General features: G+C 40.9%; 1 protein-coding gene across 7 annotated transcripts in view; it reads right to left on the bottom strand.

The window, feature by feature from the left end:
* Positions 1-17,916, bottom strand: part of LRCH1 (leucine rich repeats and calponin homology domain containing 1) — a 206,940-nt gene that overhangs the window by 113,092 nt on the left and 75,932 nt on the right. The window contains exon 1 of one of the 7 annotated variants that reach the window (XM_019658687.1): positions 13,543-13,839. The exons of the other annotated variants lie outside the window; for them this stretch is intronic. The gene's annotated coding sequence lies outside the window, so the exon portion shown is untranslated. Of the gene's footprint in view, positions 1-13,542; positions 13,840-17,916 lie in introns of those variants that run through there. 7 annotated transcript variants of the gene reach the window in all.

The raw sequence follows: 17,916 nt of genomic DNA, 5'->3' as shown, positions 1-17,916 counted from the left end.
AAAAAAACCTCAAAAAAAACAAAGAAAAAAACCAAGAGTTCCTGGAATTGTATTTCAACCAAAAGACTAAGACTTTCCCCATCCAATTGGAAACTGTGCTACTATATTTCCAATAGCATCTTCAATCAGAGCAGCTCCACTCCAACCAATCAGGACAGTGCTTTTTGGACCAAACTGTGAGGATCTGGAGTCCTCATTTGTATGAAGACAGACCAAGCAGAGACCAGGGGTGGGGACTTTTCTCCATATAAGTCAGTTCCTCTCGGGATTAGAGAGAGCACTTTCCCTTTTCCCTTAAGACTGAAGACTGTGTCTCCCCTATTGGAGCTGCAACACCAGAAACATCAGAGACATCCAGCCAGACTGGAGAGGAGCAGAGCTGTCTAGCCAGAGAGGGGCCTGGCCCCAGGGCCGCCTCAGGGCCATGCTATTCTCACCGCCAGCTCTATCACAATTGAGCTGTTTGCACTGAATAAAATTTTCTTCTTCACTGCACCCCAAATTGGGGTTTCCTGTTGGCAATGAATCGGCACCAACAACCATCAGTTGACAAATGTAATGTCAGGGCCTATCTAAATATTACAGCATAATATAGTTGTAGCTCAAAAATAATACAATTGCTGAACAATCTAGCAATAGTAAACATATTTGAGGATTACACTGTGTTTAAAAGGCGCTGTTCAAGACAGCAGGGAAATTTGTAACTAATTTTTTACTTTTCATGTAAAATTTCTCAAAACCAAAACATTTTGCCATTGTAGCTGCTCTGTAATGACCCATTCCCTGGCAATTCTGTTTAGCTACAGTTTCACTATACAATGAATCATTTCCCATTTGCTTGAAGAGAATTTTGGCTCTGAGATATAATAAAAATAGCCCATCAATAGTAATCATCTTTTGATTGGATAAAGAAGATGTGGTATATATACACAATGGAATACTATTCTGCCATAAGAAAAGATAATATGCCACAAATAATGCCATTTGTGACAACATGGATGGATCTTGAGATTATTATGCTAAGCGAAATAAGCCAGAAAAAGTAGAGAATCATATGATTTCACTGATATGTGGGATATAAAACTGAACACAACAAAGGAACAAGACAAACAAATGAAGAAACAAAAACTCATAGACACAGACAATAGTTTAGTGGTTACCAGAGGGTAAGTGGGGAGGGTGGTGGTAGATGAGGGTAAAAGGGATCAAATATATGGTGATGGTGGAAGGAGAACTGACTCTGGGTGGTGAACACACAATGTGATATATAGATGTTGTATTACAGAACTGTATGCCTGATACCTATGTAACTTTACTAACAATTGTCACCCCAATAAACTTTAATGTAAAAAAAATAGTAATCATCTTTGAAATGTTAAATAGCAATTTGAAGGGGGAAATACTAATTTTCTAATAAAACATCAACTCTTTAAGTAGCATTATTTGCAATAGGTGGAAACAACCCAAATGTCTACGGACAGATGAATGGATAAGCAAAACATGATAGATATGCACAACAAAATATTATTCAGCCTTAAAAAGGAAGAAAATTCTGACACACCCTGCAACATGGGTGGACCTTGAGGACATTATACCCAGTGGAATAAGTCAGACACGCCAAGACAAATGCTGCATGAATCCACTTCCCTGAGGTTCCTAGAGTGTCAAGCTCAGAGACAGAAAGCAGAATGGTGGGTACCAGGGGCTGGGAGGCGGCAGAATGGAGTTATTGTTTAATAGGTACAGAGTTTCAGTTTTGCAAGATGAAAAGAGTTCTGTGGATGAATGGTGGTGATGGTTGTATTCTACAACAGTGTGAAGGTGCTGAATGCTGCTGAACTAGATTACACTTAAACTTGGTTAAGGTGGTAAATTTTATGTTACGTGTTATTTCATCAAAGTAAAAAAAAAGGAATGTTTTTAAACATGGTCACAAAATAGAAACACTGTTTAAAATTTCCTTAAATTTTGAAATTTCCTTAGTAACAGAAGTACTTAAAATTTCCCAAAATAACAGAAATTACTAATGCTTCAGGGTTGAAACCTGAGTAAAGGGGACAGCTTTGGGGAATCACACAGGAGTGAACAGCAGCATATCTACACCATGAATATTGCTATGCAGCTCTACGACCAAGTACTATTAAATTAGCACTCACCTTACCTAGCAGTTTTGTCTAGCTCCATCCATTGATCAATAGACAGATATAGATAGATGATGATAGACAGACAGATATGCCCTCCTTATCACAGTGCCAAGCATATGTGCTTGATACATTTGCACCTCATCACAAATGTTGGGCGGAAGTGAGATGATGTATACAAAGTAATTAGCAGTGCCTGGAACTCAACAAATGACAGTTGAGTAAAGCAATATAATGAGGAGACAGCTCCTGCTCTAACAATTTCACAGAGCAGAAAGGAAGACAGACAGGGCCCAACAGTTAAATTCTAGAGAGAAGAATAGGGGTCCCCTGGTGTGCAGACGTACCCAGTGGAGACCTGATGGGAACAGGCTTCTGAGACCAGGGGCAGGGAACAGGGGAGTGTGTGGCACCCGCCCCCTGGAAGAGCCAACTAAGTGCAGCTGATCAGGTGACTGAGTGGAGGGCAGGAGACCCCGGGTTCTCTGGGGTGAAAGAGGGAGGAAAGAGTCTGAAACTTTCCCTGTGAGGCTACAGAGCTCCCAGGGCCCTTCACGAAAGCACATGATGAAGTATTTAAAACTTCACAAATACCTTGTTGCTTCACTAAAGTGAGACAGTCACCAGACAGTTCAGAGTCTCTGTCATTCTGTAACGACAGAAAGACTAGTGACTTAGTGACGAAGGGATCTGACAACTCCCACCAGACGAGTAATTTGGGGAACGCAAAGAAAGTGAGCCCCAGGGGCCCTAAGGAACACTGCTCTCCTGCACGCCCAAACTTACAGGACTAGGTTGGGGTCAGAGGACGGGGGCAGACTTTCTCTGAACAGAGTGTAGGAGAAATAGAAGCAGACTCTGAACTCTACAGTCTCAGTGTTGCGGGAGTTTTATAGTCATTCCAGGCTTACTGTCAAGAATGAAACAATGCACTGTTGTGAGTTGATGATTATATAAAGACTGAAATTTTCAACCATAAAAAAATGGTGTTTGTTGAAAAGACGTTTATAATAAAAATAACCCAACCAGGATTTTTACCTTTGTTGGAAGCTTTGAAAATCAAATATACTGTGATGTCATCTACTGAACTTCAGTTAACATAACCACCAATTAATTAGATTCTTTTATTACATACTTTAAAAATAGCAAATAAAAACATTAGGAGGGTTAATGCTACCCTCCAATGGTAAAGAGGACAGTTTTATAATTCACACAGAACTTTCACATATATTTTTGATTTGATCTCTCCTATTAAAAAAAATCCTTTTAGAGACAAAATATATTGTCATTTTTTTACAATGTTGTAAATAATCTCAGGCATGAGACCATGTATTATCTTTAATTATCAAAGATAACATTATTAATCCTCCAAGATACTTTCTAAAACACATGGAAATGTATTAGTACGTTATAAAAGAGGTCCAAGATAAAGAAATGAATCTTCCCTTTTATTAACTATGAACTAAGTCACAGTTCCACTAACAAGATAGCTCATTATTCAAGTTTTCCAAGTACTTGTTAAACATAAAATAGAGTGAGAGAATAGCCATCATTTTGAAGTAGAAATAGAATTCAAAATTTATATTACATGATGTTGATCATATCAGTAGTTAATCTCAAATAAAGCAAATTTTCTAAATCTACCCACAAGTTCTGTGCCATCACACCCTTTATCAAAGCATCTCAAAGATATCACCAGGGACATTTTTAAGTAGATATGATTCAGGAAATCTAAAGCCACTATAATATTTAAATTTAGTATTCATAAGAAAACAGATTTTATATGTCTACTTGAAAATCCATAGTAATTTTCTTGTAATTAATGGAAGTATTAATTTTTACCACTAATGACAGTTCATGTGTATAAAAATGTTCAGAGCAGCCCAAATTATGATTTCATTTGTATGTCCTTTGAAAAAAACACACACTGTTTTGGGAAATAAATTCAGCTTTATTTTTTGGATAAAATAAAAACTTGAAATTTGAAATGAAGCCTATAGTGGTAAGAGAGGGAAATGGATAATTAATTATCCTTCTCTGATTGGGAAATCTTCTTCTCTACAGAGTCATTCAACAAATAGTTATTGTGCACCCACTCTGTCCCAGAAATAGTTCTGAGCAGAGGGCAGTGAACACTGGCAAAATCCCACCCTCCCAAGCTTCCATTCTAATGGAGTGACCTAAACAAAGCTAATAGATAAAATATATAGCATATTAGATGGGGGTATGTGCTAGACAGAAAAATAAAGAAGAAAAAGGAAATAGGATGTATGGGGGAAAGGACTGTGATTTTAAACAGAGCGATCAGAGAGAATTCACAAATAAATGGCCACTGAAGAGCAGACGGAAATAAGAGAGGAAGTCATGGGAACTTTTTTTAGGGGGTGAGCCCATCCCCCAGAGTAAACAGCAAATGGAAAAGCCCTAAGGTGGAAGCAGGGTGACGGATGTCCAGCAGAGGGTGAGAAACTAAGACCAATGTGGCTACGGAGTAGCCAATCAAGTAGGGCTTCCAGCTATTGCGAAGGTTTGGCATTTACTGGCCAGTGGATGGTGCTGAGCAGGGTGTGGCTCACCTCTTACAAGGCTCTTACCAGATGCTGTACTGAGAACAGCATGTGAGGGAACAGAGAGAGGGGCCCGAAGATCCGCGAGGGGGCTAGTGCGATAACCCGGGTAGGATACGACCTGGGTAGACCTGAGTGGTAAGGCGGAAGTGATGAGAGGTGGTCAGATTCAGGTTACAGTTTTTGAAAGTAGAGCTACCCAAATTTGCTGATTGGATGTGAGTTTGAAAAAAAAAAAAAAGAGCAGTCAACTTCAACTGTTGGCTTCAGGAAGTGAAGGAGTGTCATCCTGAGAGTCAGAAGCCTGAAAGCCAATATCGTGGGAAAGACAGAGGGTTCATTTTGGAGATGTTAATATTAAGATGCCTATTCATTATATAGGTGAAGGTGTCAGGTAGGTATGTGCACAAGTCTGGAGCCTCAGGACGAGTCCAGGCTGGAGATAGAAATGGTGGGAGTTACTGAGTATACTCGTAAATGGCACTAAAGACCTAAGTATATAAGATAAGCAAGGGATTCAATGAAAGTGGAGAAGAGGGGAAGCTGATAATACAGAGGAGGAAAAAGACAGTTGATGGAGTTATGTTCTTAAGAAGGTGGGAGGGCATGCGATCTTGTGCTCAAGCAGAAGTGATGACTTCCCAGAGGAAGACATTTCTTCTCTGGTAAAGGAGGTGAGGCAGTGGTTCTGAGCACAGATGCAGATAACAGAGTAGATAGGGTGTGGGTACACAGGGAACTTCCCTTGTGGTTGCCTTCAAGCCCAAATGGCTGTGAGTGAGGGACGGAGGACAAGATGTTAAGGTTTAAGAAGGGACAAAGTATGAAGTAGACAATAAGAGACAGGAAAGTGACTGCACTAAAAGAAATGTAGAGTGACAGGTAGCACTACACACCCATTTGAAGTCTGTGGTCATGAACTGAAAGTGAGACTACTGGGGTGGCTGTGGTACACGCAGATGCCTGACAGAAATGTGTATAATTCACTGTGCTAACTGGTTGTGTTCAATCTTAGTACCATTGCCTGTCAAAAAGCTCAAGCTGGAGATAATAAAAAAAAATGTTGACTTATATTCTGCAGCTCTGGGGAGAGCCACGCAGAGTGACTGACCATGTGCAGGCCTGCTCAGCAGTAAGTCACAGATGCTGGCGGGAGACTCCAAGGGCTGTGTGGCACCTCCCCAGGCCCTTCCCACCCCAGGAAAAACCATTCACATGTTCACTTGCTCACAATCACTTAACAGACATGCCATGACAGATACTGTATATACTGATATGAATTTAAGACTCAATTACTCAAGAGTCCAACAGGGGAGGCAGAGAAATAAACAAAAGAAAACATCCACTTAATTAGATCTAGATTTATCAGCATGGTAAAATATCCATTCATTCCAAAAGATTGAGAAAGGCTTCAAAGAGGCATTAACCTGTAAGCTGAGGCTCAGGACAGGTGTCTGGGAGGTTGCCAGGGGCAGAGTGGATAATTCCCTCCAGGCTGACAGGCACAGCCTAGATGAAGAATGCAGGGGTGGGGTAGCTCTTTGAGGAACTGCAACTGGCCTTACGGCTGAGGCACATGAGACGGACATTCAGCAGGGATCCATGAAATCAGCTGTTAAAAGAGAGCAGTCACAAAAATCCAAGGGAGAAATGAGGAGCGCCTGAAGTAAGGCGAACATAGCTGACATGGAGGAATGGACATCACCACCATGAGCATCGTCACCACCATCATCATCAGGAGGGAATGGACCAGGGAGGCATTTAGGAGGTGGAACTGGCAGAGCTTAGCGACCAGTTAAACATAGAAAGCGAGGAGAAAGAAAGAGCTGGGGGCATCTTGGGCTTCTGGCTTGGGTGAATGCTGGAAGCGTGCTACCTGCTCGAAAGGAAACAGGTTTGCGGGTAATGGTGGGAGAGGAAGGTCAGGGTGAGTTTAGTTTCTGACACACTGATTTAAGATATCCATGGGGCAACCAAGTAGAGTAGGCTGTTGGCCACTAGATTGTGGGTTTCGAGCCCCTGAGAAAAGTCTTGGCTAAAACTGAGGTTTGGAAGACACTGGCATATAAATGAGTGGCCATACATGATGTCATCCTAGAAATATGTGAAAAATAAGGGAAGAAAAAGAGTTAGAAAAAAACCTTCCAGCAGCTGGTACCATAAAGCCAATGCCTTTCTCTTTCTCATCACAACTTCTGGAAACCCAAATGCTTGGCTCCATGGCCCAAGGGCCATGGGAAGGCATGGAATTCAGACTTCCTGAATCAAAATCCAATGTTATTTCCACTATAGCATTATGCCCCCACATGTTTATTACACAATTCAATGATAATGATGGTATTATACTGACACCCTGACCAAGTGTGTGTAATATGATGACAGTACTTAATAGCTACATTATCACTCACTTTTTAGGAACCAATCATGATCCATGCCTTAGAAATGAGTATTCTTTCAGCTACACTTAGGGTCACTATCAATTCCTAAAATAACAAAAATATTATAGGATAAACTACCAAGGCAATTGAGAAGTTTGACTCCTTCCAGAAATACTTCCTTGGGCAATTTTTTTTTTCTTAGTCCAAAAGTATGAAACAAAGAGCTAACTGTCTACAAAGTGCCTGGTTTTCCAATTTTTAAAGTTCACATTTAGCTAGGGCAGCACTGATAAGAAAGGCATTTTTGTGATGGTGGCAAATATAGTATATTTCATTGTGGGAACATGAATTTTAAAGCTAGAAATTGTTTATTTCAGATTATTTCTGCATCTTTTTTTACAGATCCAGTTGGACACTTCTTGCTGAACTAAAAAGCAGTAAGAGTGTTGCTAACAAAATAGAAACTGTTTCACATCATTGCTGACTAGAAACTATAATAGAAATGCAGTTTATCTAAATTTTTATGAAAATATATTTAACTGGCATATGATTCTCAAACATCATTTCTAGAAGATTTGAGTGTGAACAAAATGTTTATTCTCTTGAGACTTCTCTTTTTCTTCTCATTTTGATCGTCCAACTTACTCATCAAGGGTTCATGAATAACAAATTATTGATGCTTGCCCTTTTTTTTTTTTTTTAAAGCAAGAGCTTTCATCGCAAGCTCTGAAAGAGCTAGTGTTTATAGAGTATATTCAGAAGTCTCTTTAGGCCTCTTGCACTACACTTTAAACTTGAAGACACACTAGTTTTTATCTTTTTGTCCCTAACTGCTTTGCAAACAATTTGAAGTCCAAAATCTTAGAAAAATTTTCCCCCCTGAAGTTCAACTGCATGTAAATCCCATGCTAAAGTGGACACAAAAATAATGCAAAATTATCCATGTTTGCACAATGAGAATTCTCTAGGTCTTCACACTGATTCAGTGAGCAGTAACTGCCACCACGCATGCACTTGTATATACGCACCGTACATATGGTGCCGGCTCAACAACGATTCCTAACTAGCAAATGCAGACCTGCGGGTATTACAGGTCATCGTGGCCATGAACCACTACAGAGCACCTACTGTGTCCTGGGCACAGCAGGTGTTTTCTATGAATTAACAACCTCATAAAAGTTTAATGGAAGTATTATCCCCATTTGCAGATGAAGAAATTGAGACATGAGAGGTAAAATGATTTGACCTATACCCCTCAGCTAAAACGTGGGAAAGTTGGGAATGTACTTAATGCCACTGAACTATACACATTAAAATGGTAAATTTTACTGTGTGTACTTTTTACCACAATAAAAAAAATCATTATAAAAATAAATAGGTAGATCCAAATGCAACTCTTTACACCAAAATTAATCCCAGGTAGATTAAAAATTTAACAGTACAATAAAATAATTACTAGAAAAAAAAGCTGAAAAGCATTGGAGGTAAATTTGGGATTGAAACCCAAGTAATCTAGTTTCAGAGTCCATGACATACTAATAATGGTCTTCCATAAATTGCTATTTTATAGGTAAAAACTACTCAAAGTGCTGTCAACACCCTTCTACATCATCAAATTAGGTTTGTAGTAGTAACTCAATAGCACTACATGGCTCGCTGGAAAGTACGCACTGCCCTAGGCATGTTGGCTGCAGAACATGAGGGGGCAAACCCCAGGACAAGGTTGGAAGCCACCTAGAAAGCCTCAAAATTGCAAGGAGTTGTTCCTTGTAGAGACAGTCAGCTCTCAATATGCATTCCAAGGGAGGCTGCATGCCAAGTGCACTTGAGAACCCACTTTTGGAGCCTGTAGTTGAGGGGGAAATGTTTGCTATGAAAAGGATGCAGAAAATAATCACACTTGTGTTTTAAGAAACCACATGCATATAGCAGAGAACAAACAAAATTACAGTTTCCCAAAATACCTCAGAGTTGAAAGCTTGCAAAAAGCCTCAAATCTTTACTGAAGATCTAAAATAGAGTTCAGAGAGAGAAAGGAGGGGGACAGATCCCAACGTTGAGGTTTCCCAGTGGCCTTCAGACAGAAAGATTCCCAGCTCTCAGGAGCACATTTCTTCCTGGAGGCAGAACAAGAGGGAGTGAGGGAAACTGCAGAAAACCAGGGAAAATCACGTCTTCCCAAAGCCTGCAGTTCCGGAGGGAAGAGTTCACGTCAATGACCACCCACCTCGTTTATTTTATCATCTTTCATATCGGTACTAAATAAATTAGTACTTTCTCACTCTTATTGCGAATATCAGTTTAACTGCATTTTCAAAAGTTAGGAAAGTCAAAATGCCCCCTCCTCATGCATTCAAGGCCTCAGTGCGGAGTACAATTTCCACTGAACGAACAATGCAGTCCTCTCCCTGCCCCTATTTCTTAATGCACACAAAAGCCTGGCAGAGAACGATTGAAAGAGAAACAACTGGCCGCTGGGTGGAAGTCTCATGAAATGGGGGCCTGCAGAGATGCAGCAAATTTACCTCCAATGCTTATCCAACAGGTCACAGCAAAATACACCTATCTTTAGATTCAGATGACCCTGATTTATGAAAGCCTGAAGTCCAACCTTAGGAAATCTAAATAGTCAATGTCATTCTTTGATCAGTTTGCTGAGGAAGTAGTAATAATAAATAGGAATAGCCCTCAATAATTTTGGCAGCTAGGACCACAAGGAGAATGGCCGTTTTTACAACCTATAATCAACTGGCATTGGTGGGAAGAGAACAATATTCTTGCTCCATGCATCTGCTTTCCACCCACCAATTATGCTCCAGGGACCCATTTCCTAGATAAGCTCTGAGACTTTCCATATGGCCATTATCATCAATTTTCAATAAGCATTCATTGAGTGAGTGGCAAGAATATTGTTGAGAGCGAGAGGAAATCAGTTGCCCTGTGGCTCCAGGAACAAGGTCCATGAACATTATGATTATCATCCTCACAAACTCTAAGAAATTGCTCTGTGTCTTTCCCGTGTCCAGGATTCTCCCTTGGCCCCGCGTTCTTTCCCTGCTTTCACACCACCATCTCCACTTAGCCCAATCCTGTCCGTTTTTTAAAGACTTGCTTGATTACCACCTTTGCTCCATCCAGCTTTAGGGGGGTGTCAGCCTTTCCTAACTCTTCCTGCAGGGTGGACCAGGTGTGGGGCTCCTACTCGAAGGGTCCGTATAGTGTGTCTGTACACTATTGTGTCTGTACAAGGTAATGGGCGTGAAGAGCAGTTGACTCTTAGGAAGTGACGTGGGACACAAATTCCAGCCTGCATTGCTGGCTCCTCCTTCATATTCCTGCTCCCAGTTCCCAGTCTTTTCTGTCACATTTTATTCTACCAAGCCCCCACCTCCTCCCCATTCCCACAGACCAGACAGGCCCAGGCTGTCCCCCAGCTCACTGGCAGAGCCTCCAGGGCTTCACTGAGCATCCCCGTGCTGGGCCCTGAGGAGGGTGGGAAGTGTGGTGAGGCCAGAATCAAGGTCAAGCTACTGTGGAGCCCCAGTCAACAGCCACTGGACAACTTCAGCCAGCTGCTCCCCATCATTTTCAAACCTTTCTGGAACCATACAGTTAGCAGCATTAATGGGGCTTATTTTTATTTTTCATTGGTGTACAGATGACATAAAATGCATTTCCATAGGATTAATTGTGGAAAAGTTAAAAATAAAAAGTGAGATGTAAAAAATAAAAAACAGAAATGGGCTACTGACAGTGAGAAGACAATCAGTGTTCATCTGTACTGTTTTATTCATTGGAGAAAGGTGTCTTTTTGCCCCATAGAGGATTCTATCCTGGTCTCATTTGTGGCTCTTCTGCTCACTGATTTTGCCCCAGGCTCTAAACCCTTGAGAAGCTCTGTAACTTTGCCCTTGGCCATTTTTCATATGTTTTCCATAGCTTACCAGGAAGGTGGCATTCAAGTCTTGGGGAAAGTTCTCTGAGAGACCTTAATTTACTGTCTGTTGTTCAGGAATATTGAGCGGGCAGATGACTGTCAAATTCAGAATGAATAATGCATTCAAAATAATCTTTAAAAATTACTCTACAGGTAATCCAGTGGGTATATCCAGTGAGGTTTAGTAGATGTAGTAGCATAGGAGGCTGTCTGACTTGCTACACATTTTTTGTCACGTGAATTAGGCTGGTTATAGGGACTGACGGTAGCATAATGCAGAGTCACGCTGGTTTGTACATGATTTAGCCCACACGTCACTGCCTTGTCCCTCCAAGTAACAGCAGCTGGACACAGATATACATAGTGAAGCTGACACTCCACGTAGCACTAGAGCCCATCGTGCCCGTTCCCCTCACGATTTGAGTCTGCTGGGCCCCGTGTGTTAGCAGTGCGCCGTCTGCACATTTCACTCTGCCAAGACTCACAGAGCTGTGTGCATTTCGCTTGTCTCCCAATACCCACCGGCCCCACGTCCTTCCTCACTTTCCCCATCAACCAGCCCCATTTATTTTTTAATAAATCAAGGTCATGTTTATCAAAATGTGCTTGTATACAGTAGGAATCTAATATGTCTTCTGAGCCATGTTACTGTTTTTACTTAGTTTTTATTGTTTTTGTTAGCTCTCTGGTTGCAAAGGAGCGACAAAAACAGTAAAATGCATTTCCATAGGATTAGTATGGTTGGCCCCAACCCTAACTTCGTGTAAGCCGTGTTCTTCAGAATGCATGATTCTGCAGAACGTGAGGTGTTCAGGAATGCATACATTAAGTTATACCCGAGACACCTATAATGGCAATTCAGGCCATGGAAATTGGGAAAAAGAGAAAATAATGTAGGGTGCCTCAAGGATATCCATGAGTCAAAACAATACAAATGAAATGCAAAACCTAGAAAGAAGGAATTATATTTAGCCCTTCAAAATATGCTACTGTTGTAAGTGATTGGCAACCATGAACCATATCTAGCCAAGAACAGTATTGGCAAGTTCCCACGGAAAAGGAGCCTGGATGTTGCATCCTTCTTGAGCTTTGCCATTGGAGAACCGAGAGAGAGAGAGAGAGAGAGAGAGAGAGAGAGAGAGAGAGAGGACATGTACGCACCTGCACTAAAGTGTGGTGGACCAGAACTGAAAAGGAGGAAAGACAAGGAAAGACAGGGAAAACGGTAGGACAGGTGGTAACATAATAATACAATAAAACACAGGACAAAGTCCCCAACTCTGCCTCTTATGTGCCTCAGGGGCTTGCACAATTTATTTAATCCTCTGGGCCACACTTTCCCCATCTGTCAAATAAAAATCCTTATCGACCTCCATGATACTAAGCAAAAGGAATCAGTTAGAAACAGAACCATCCCTTCTCGTGACCTTAGTTCCCAGGAAGATGGAGGATTCTGCTTTCATCACATTCACATTTACAAACACCAGCATACACAGAAGCACACACATGCTAAATACCAAAAAGTTACTATCAAATTTCATATATACACATACTTTTAGACATGGTTAATTGGGTTCAACTGAATCTTTCTGATTGGCCAAGAGATCACTACTATTATTTCTACTTTTTCCAAGTAGTACATTTATAAGTAAATGACAGAACCAAAATCCAAATTTAAGTCGAACTCCAAATCCAAAGCTTTTTCCATTTACCACATTAAATAAAAGATATATGAGGCATGTGAAAACTCCCAACCATTCCTCACACATTAGAGGAATACACATGAAGAAATTAAAGGAAAACACTGCCTGGTGTTTATCCTATTTATAATAAAACAGGAAGTCGGGATATTATGATCGCTTTCACTTTTGTTTTTGTTTTGGGGGATTTCTTTCTTTTGCAGAAACTCACTGATGGGGGCAGATAATGAAAGAAGACAAAGAGAAGCAAAAATGGCTGTTTATTTGATACATGTATTACATATATCCTCCTCTCTCCCTGTCTTTAAATTTAACTAAAATAGAAGAGTACCATAGCCTCAGCACAAATTTCATTATAAGCCACTGTGCCATCCACGGTCACTAACAGTGTAATATAACCACAGGGACTACACTTTACAAACAGCTGCCACCATCCATCTCTGAACATGAAAAGAGCTAAAACTCATCTAATGAAATCGAGTCTAGTATTACCTAGTTTGCACATAATATGTCATTATCAAGGTTCCCAGGCTTAAAATACAATTAAATAGAAACTAATCAATACATAAAGGAATGGGTTTGACTTCACAACTCCTTGAATTACTCAGAAAATTACTCAATACAGGACCACATGTTAAGCAGAGTGGTCCTACTTAACGGACAAATTATTAAAACATCACCTTATAAGGACCATAGCCCATTTCCCAATTGCAATTTAACTCAACCCCACCCATGTTTATAAAATGCTCTCTGTGCCAGGAGTATCTTAGTAACATGATAGTACATTAAAATAACAGAGTAGAGCTTGGCAGTGCTTACCTTTATGATGTAGGTCATGGGATGATGCCCATCTTCTATACGACACAATATGGCCCTTGTCACACTTCAGAAATGTAATCTTCCATCTTCTGTACAGTTACCACCAATCCATCCATTCATCTATCTATCTATCCATCCATCCTTCCATCCATCCATTACTCATCCAACAAATATTTTGTATGCCATGCTGGGCCCAGAGGATTTAAAGATAAAAAGTCACTGTTCCTGCTCTCAGGTTATTTCCAGTCCGATGAAAAAAAAAAAAAGAACCCAAAAGTCAGAATTAACCATAACAGTGTGGTGATTTTAAGACATGACCTCCACTGTATAGCCAGTTCCTATTCATAACAGCATTATTCACAACAGCCCAAAGGTGAAAACAACCCACTTGTCCATCTAGAGATGAATGAATACACGAAATATGGTAAATATGTACAATGGAATATTTTTGGCCTTAAGAAGAAAATTCTAACACATGTTACAACTTGGATGAACCTTGAGGACGTTATGCTAAGTGAAATATAACTGACACAGAAAGACAACTACTATATGATTCCACCTACAGGAAGTAACTAAAATAGTCAAATTCATAGAAACAGAAAGTAGAATGATGATGGTCAAGGAGTGGGGGGGATGGGAAAATGGGGAGTTAGCGTTTAATGCTTAAAGAGTTTCTGTTTTTTAAGATGAAGAGAGTTCTGTGGATGGATGGTGGTGATGGCTGCACAATAGTGTAAATGTACTTAATGTCACTCAATTGTACTTAAAATTGGTTAAGATAGTAAATTTTATGTTATGTGCTTTTTACCCAATTAAAAATTAAAAAACAAAACAGGGCCGGCCCAGTGGCTCAGTTGGTTAAGAGCTCACTCAAGAGTTTGAGCTCTGAGCAACAGCGGTTCAATGCCCGGCCCAAGCTGAGCTGCTGCTAAGCTGCCAATAGGTAGCAGGATGGCTCAGCTTAAAAAAAAAAAAACAAGAAAACACGTCCCCCAATTCTATGACACTCCTATCAAGAGGCAGGGTCTATGAAAACTCCTCCAAAGTGAGCAGGCCTTTGAATATAATGTGGCAAAAGTAACTGTGTGTGACTTTCAAGGCTAGCCAAGTTCTGTCAGTCTGCTTTGGGACATCTACTCCAGGAGCCTTCAGCCACCACGGAAGAAGTCCAGCTCCCTGAGACTGCCATGCAGAGAAGCCATGTGGAGAAATGACACAGAAAAAGAGTTGCCCGAGGAGCCCAAGCCATTCCAGCCCCCAGCTGTACAACTCCTCAGGTCCCAGCGCCCGAGAGCAAAGACACCTCTGAGATGAACTGCCAGCCAGAACCCTGTTACTTCAATCTCATGAGACCCAGCGAGTACTCCCTCCCTGTGCCCAGTCAACCTCTAGAGTCATGAGCAACATAAATGATTTCTATTGTTCTAAGCCGCTGTTTGGGGGTGATTGGTTCCATGGCAATGGAAAGGTGGAACAGGTTACGGAGAAGATGTCGGGAGGTTGGAAGAGGGTAGTTCTAACTGTGACCGAGGATGTCAGGGAAGAGGAGACACTTGGCAAAACTTCAACAAGTCAACGGGGCATCCCTGAGCACTGGGGCCAGGGAGAGGGCTGGGAAGCCAAAAACATAAAACAGCTCATCCATGAATGGTAAGCAGGTGGGTATGATTAGAACCTGGTCAGAACAGGGGTAATGCCGAAAATGAGGCTGAATCAATTGTCAGGGGGCTCTGTGCACATGACCCAGGGGCTGTGGGAGCTACTGAAGGTTGAGAAAGTAACACGTAGCATTTCAGTGGCAGGAAGACGACTGACCATGATGAATCTGCCTAATACAACGTTCCACTCTGCAAGTAAATGCTGTTGTAACAATGGTTAAAATGTATCTTTAAAAAGCAATTCACATATTTGGAATCACTGGATTAAGCGCCCAGTATTGAGATTTTCCTGTCAATGATATCACTAGGTCATTCCAACGGTGTTACTAGTGTTTTGCTTTTTCTTCATCCTGACGAAAACAGACTATGTCACCAGTCCAAGCAGCTGAATTCTAATTTTGCAAGGAGTTCCCCCCTGCCTATCCTGTTCTGTACCTGCTCCTGGGAATGTTCTCACAACAGATCCCTCCAGGCTCTAGTGATTTCCTACAAGGCTTTTCGACTCTCTGGATCTCCTAATTCTCTCAGCAAACTCAAACCACCATTTTAAGAGGCATTTATGTCCTCCCATCCAGGAAAAATGAAAGAGGGCATTCCACTGAAAATGGGGGCTTATCAGCTGCTACAGCTCAAGTCTCACTGAGCAGGAATGGGTAAGAGCGGGGTGGCACTGAGGGGCTGACAAAGCACTGTCACTCTGAAATTAAGTGAAGTGGGTCCTGGCAGGTTCTCAAAGTGCTTTCCTTAGTCAGCCATAGAACATATCCTTCTCCAACTCCAACCAGTCAAATCAAGCATCACAGAACAAAAATGAATGAAGGAAGCTCTTAACAATGGAGTGTTCTGTTTTGTCCACACATCTTATATATAAACTCAGTAGCCTTTTATCAAAAAGGCTAAAGACTGGCCACTTTGCCTTACTGGTACTGAAAAACTAAAATTTTATGAAGATTTTACTTAAGCCTCTGAAACTGCTCACATATTTGTGACTTTCCTTATCCTGTGAAATATTTGTCTTCTCCTCATCACTATCCTTTTATTAAATATTTGCCTCCCCCGCCCTACTACTACCTTTATGCCAAAGCCCCTACTCAGTCTGCACATTCTAATAACCTCAAGTATTATCTTTCACCAAGAGTGTGCATTATTATTATTATTAGGTCCCAGAAATAGCTCCCAAGATGACACAGAATTGCACTGAACACTCCAAATGATAGGTCCCCAGCTCACATGGTATGTGCAGCCCTTCACCAGCTGCTGTCGTTGGAGGTACAAATGTAAAGCTGGGTCTAAAGTCTCTTTCTCCATTTCAATGGATGCAAATGACAGACCAGGCATCTTTTAACTGCACTAAAAGCTTTCAGCCCTGCTCACTCTGGGACACATACCAGTGGGACCAGCTGGACCAGCTATTACATACACCATGGGTCTCTCTCCAAGTGCTGTTTTCCCTGAAGGCTTCAGCTCACTGAACAGTACGACACAACAACGTAGCTTCTTTCCTGATATTACTAAATGCAAACTTTTACAAAAATGAAAGCAAATATGAAAGGATCTTGACAGGAATGCCAGCCTTACCACAGTGTTCCTGAATGGTGCTGGAAAATGCTGCAGGCTGTCACGTTGCTCGAATTAGAAAGTCATTTTCTTGGCTTAACTCATGGCATAAATTAATTTCAATAAGTAAACAACCTGAGATTTTTTCCCTTCCCTCTCATTTTATGGGTTCTTTGACAGCTCCCCTTGGGTTTATTTAAAATTCAATATTATTTGAGGGGTACTAGTCATACTCGGTCTTCTAGGACTCAACTTTCATGGTGACATGAAAAGAGCGAGAAAGTTTTACTGATGCTGAAAATTCACTTACAAGGGTTCTGCAAGTTAATGCCTGCTTCGAGAGACACTGTCAGGATTACACTGATTTTTAATGAGCATCTGCAGGCAAAAATACATGCAGGCGCTTGTCTGTTAGGAAAAATGTAAATTTCATCCACCCAAGCTGAAGAGAATGAAAATCAATTTAACACCCAAGATTGTACAACAGCAGATTGTTTTATTTCCTTTGGAGAACTCCAATGTCACCGACTTAGTTAATGGCATCCTCTATTAACCAAGCAGGAGGTTGGCCAACTGTAATTCAATCGACACGGAAGGTGCAGGATCCCCTGCCTTGGGGAAAACGATAGATATGCAACCAGGACACAAAAATGAGTGTGCTGATTTGGAGTTCAGTTTTTAAAAGTTCTTTATTTCATAAACGTTTCATCACAGGGCTTCTTTAAATAGTAACTTCTTGCTAGCACACTCCATTGAAATCAAGTTATTCAGGGCTGATGTGCACACAACCTTGAACAAACCTTTCTATTACATAAGGGAGAATAATGCAATATTTGTGTTACGTTTGGAGTCCAATGTCTGGCACATAGACATAATTACCCTATATCTTACCCATCTTTCAGCCTTCTAACTTCGAAGACCAGAAAAAAGGGACTAGATGAATGTAGGCTCAAGAGACGAAAGCAAACTTCTCCAAGCCAACACTCTCATCCACTTGATGAGTTTTCTATTTTATTATCCTAAAACAGTATAAAAAACACAATTGTTTAAAAATATATTATCCTTACTGATTACAAGGTGGTTCCTAACTCCCTAATTATGTTATGATACTGGGCTTTCTCTTATTTGACAATATCATATAATACTTGAAGAATTTCCA

This window comes from Hipposideros armiger, unplaced genomic scaffold (assembly GCF_001890085.2).
Source record: "Hipposideros armiger isolate ML-2016 unplaced genomic scaffold, ASM189008v1 scaffold_287, whole genome shotgun sequence".
NCBI classification, from domain to species: domain Eukaryota; kingdom Metazoa; phylum Chordata; class Mammalia; order Chiroptera; family Hipposideridae; genus Hipposideros; species Hipposideros armiger.
Note: the sequence above shows the minus strand (reverse complement) of the source record. Positions and strands in the feature narration are given on the sequence as shown.